Here is a 4,027-nt window from a genome sequence, read left to right as displayed (position 1 = left end):
GGGATGAATCGTAGATCAGGCTCCTCCGGGCGATCGGATGAGGGAGTTTTCTTTCGCTTAGCTCTGCTACAGGGGTTTCCGGATTACTGGATTTCGGAAGGAAAGAGCGCCGGTATCCTGTCTACTCCTTCGGATTGCTTAGAGTAGAGAAAACTTCATGAATGTTTGCAGATGATGAACTTCGGAGGAAAAATGGATAATGTGAGGAAGATGGGTTTCTCTTCTTCAGGAGAGAGAGAGGCTCGAGGGTAATGCACAAGGGGTATGGTTGTCGAATTCTTCCTCCCCCTGGGTTTCCTGCGTGCTTCTCTAAAAAGAGGAGAACAAAGGTTCGAGAATGAAAAATCTTGTTGAAGATGAATGGAGGAGAACGAGATGGCTGTTGCAGATCGGACGATGGAGAGAGGAGAAGAGGGATGCGGGAGAGGGTTTGTTAGCATTTTTCCCTATTTCAAAAAAAGGGGGGCCTCTTTTAGAAAGATTTTTGAAAAGTGGTTTAAAATGAGGTTTTTGGTAAAATGGCTTCAAAAGTTTGGAAAATCATTGGTTTTCCTTGTAGCTTTTCTTAATTTTCTTGGTTTTTATGTTATTTTTTCATTTTTTTTGTATTTTTAGAATAAAATCCTAAAGCTTTACGAGAAGTTAAAGATTTAAAACTAAATTTTTTATGTTTTTGTAAAATATTTACAAAAGGAGTTTTTCTGAGAACTCAAGGCGAATTTTGAGAAGATTTCTTCAGAAAATGGATTTATATCTGGATTTTTAGGAAATATTCGAGGTTTACAACCTCGAACTGAGAAACATAGGGCCAAGGATCCAACAAAGTGTCAGATGAGCCGCCCGAGCTTTTCAAAATCATTCCTTTGGTGATTTTATTTTGGAAATCAGACAACGGGGCTCAGATTTGGATTTAAAACACTGAGTTCAGACCCAGAGTTAAATTTGAATATATCAATGTGGAATTTAATCCAGAAATCTGAAGAAAGACTAAAATTTAGCTTTGAAATTACTTTGATCTTCTCAGAAAATAGAGTCAATGGCAAAAGGGTCATTTTTACAAAACTTTGAAAATTTTGGGGTGTTCACAGATTCCCAGAATTTCAATTTCCTAGGATTTGATTTTCTTTCTCAAAATCGGTTTCCTACAAATCTTCAACCATTTTCCAACAATGATTTTCAAAGTTGGAATATTTTCCATTCAAATGCTTATCTTTTCCCAAGAATTGTTTCTATTTTCTGAGGATTTCCATCCATTCATGATTTTCTCAAAATCTCCAAAAACTTTCTAAAGATTTCAAATCCTTTTATCATGGTTTCTTTGAGAAATCGATTCTCATCTTTTGCCTTAGAAACATTTTCCAACTCCAAAGCATTTTCCAGGCATACATCATGTTTTCCAACCTGTATTTTACAAAATTTCATAGCACATGCCTGAATTCTCTGTGCATTTAGGATAGAACACGATTTTGTTAATTTGGCTAAGTCAAGCACATATTTGGTCCTTGGTTCAATTACCCCTGGTAAAGGCGCTAGGAACGGTTGAACCTCGTACTGACTGGTTGAGTCCCATTCCACAGAATATTTTCTGCTATTTTCAAAATGGAGGTGAGTATTTCAAAAAAAAAATTCAAACTCTGGTCAAGTTTGACTCGCAAGATCATTTCCCCTCTCTCCCATAGGGAAGGAAAAAAATTTGCAATGATAACAAGAAGGAAAGAAGAAAAATAAGATATGTGAATGACAAAGAGGGAAAGAAAAGGAAGAAAGAAGAAGAAGAAAGAAAGAAAAAGGAAGAAGAAAAGAAGAAAGAAAAGAAGGAAAAAAGGAAAAAGAAAAGAAAATAAAATAAAAATAAAAATAAAGAGGTAAAGGGGGAGAGGGGGGTCGACCTCTCTTGTGGGTCCCACACTTCACAAAAAAAAAATAAGAAGGTTTTCCTTTTTTTTATTAAAAGGAAATACAAGTAGATAAGCCAACTTAGAGTGGGCTCACTTTCCAAATTTGAAATTCATTTTGAAAATCATAGGGGTAGAATAGTCTTTTTAGAAATTTTTGAACGAAATGAGCTATTTTTGGTAGTTTTTGAAACAAGCTCAGAATTTGAAATTTCATACCTCGTTGCGAAGCAAATCCAGTGTAGAATTTAAAATTTTGAGTTTGAAAGAAATCTGGATTGTTTTTCTCAAGAAAATATTTCCAAATTTAGAATCCTGGGGGTAAAAATATTAATTTTGGAAACCCAAAGTTTGAAATTGATTTTTGAAAACTTTTAAAACTCAATCTAGATTGGAATTTTCAAAACTGGAAATCTGGATCTCGAAAATAAAATGTGATGAAATGTTATGAAATGACATGAAATGAAATGATGAGAAATGACATGAAATGCTATGCAAAATATAGACCCTGAATGAAGAAATTTGGATATTAAACCCCGATTGACACTTGTACTAGTTCAAAAAGTGTTCAAATTGATAAAATTTGTAAAATGATTCAAAAAATGGTTTTCGGGCTCTACCAGAACAGTGACACTAAAAATTGGGGTTTGAGCTGGATTGAACTGAAATGAACTAGATTGAGTTGGATTTTAGAGTTTCAGAACTCAACTGGACTTACAAGACACTGACTCAACTAACCTTTCTGGCTAAATTTTCAAGAAAAGCTGTCATTTTTAGAGAAATGGTACGGAATGGTAACTGGAGTGAAATGAATTACGAATCTAAGCTGGGTTTGAGCTAGAACAAAGGTCAGTAATACTGAGATGAACTAAAATCAAAGCTCGAACACTAGCCCAACTGGCTGGACTCAGCTCAATTTTAGCTGAAAGAGCTGAAACGGGCTAAAATGGGCTCCTGGACACTTACAAATGGTTTTGAACTGAAGCTGGAGCACTTGAACTCCTCGTGAGCTCAAGCTAGACTCTGGAGAATAGGACTGGCTGGAAATAACTGACTCGAAGACAATTGGCTTGGATTTAAGTGAGAAATGAGCTCATTTCTGAAAAAATAATTCCATTTTGGCAGGAATGGTCAGAAATGAAAATGGCCTTCTCACTGTGAGCTCAGGTGAGCTAGAAATGACTGACATCCTAACTGTTCTGAGTTTACAAATGAACTTGGTTGACTCCGACTAACTGGGGTCTGGGATGACCTAGGGGCAAAATGGTAATTTTTCTAATAAAAATGGGTAAAATGGTTATTTTCTGTCACAAACTCGGGGTTTGACTCCTACACTGACCTAACAGGGTTGACACTACACACAGGGTGTGTGTCTGAGAATGGATGAGGAAAATTTGGAGTGTTTATAGATGCCCCTCTTTGCTACTAAGCCGATTTAGGGCCGAGCTTAGTGGCAATGAAAAACACACCAAATTTGGGCTATAAAAATGCCTCAGTTAGAAGGATCTGACTGGATATGAAGATTTGCCCTGATGAAAATGGTAGGTATGAAATGGAGAATAAAGAAGAGAGATTTACTTCAAATAAGTGAGATTCAGGTTTTGCCCTTAACCTAGATGGGACGAGAAATACCTCGTGTAAAAACGAGGCTCAGGTTTGACCCTTAACCTGACCGGGTTAATGAAATACCTCATCAAAATGACGCTCAGGTTTAACCCTTAACCTGACTGGGAAAATAGAAAATGGTAAGTTGGATGGTGAATAAGACAACTTTTTTTTGAAGAAGAATAAGGCAACTCTTTCGACAACGCGAAAGACAAACAAGACGATCCAATGGAGCAAGGCAATTCTTTCGACAACACGAAAGATGACAAAGGTGACCCAAAGAAACAGGGCGATTCTTTTGACAATGCGAAAGATGAATTCTTTCGACAACACGAAAGATGACAAAGGCGATCCAAAGGAACAAGGCGATTCTTTCGACAACGCGAAAGATGACAAGGCAATCCAAAGGAACAAGGTGATTCTTTCAATAACATGAAAGATGACAAGGCGATCCAAAGGAACTAGGCGATTCTTTCGACAACGCGAAAGATGGCAAGGCGATTCTTTTGACAACGCAAAAGATGAAT

This window comes from Nuphar pumila, chromosome 9, assembly GCF_984573655.1.
Source record: "Nuphar pumila chromosome 9, dmNupPumi1.hap1.1, whole genome shotgun sequence".
NCBI classification, from domain to species: domain Eukaryota; kingdom Viridiplantae; phylum Streptophyta; class Magnoliopsida; order Nymphaeales; family Nymphaeaceae; genus Nuphar; species Nuphar pumila.
Note: the sequence above shows the minus strand (reverse complement) of the source record.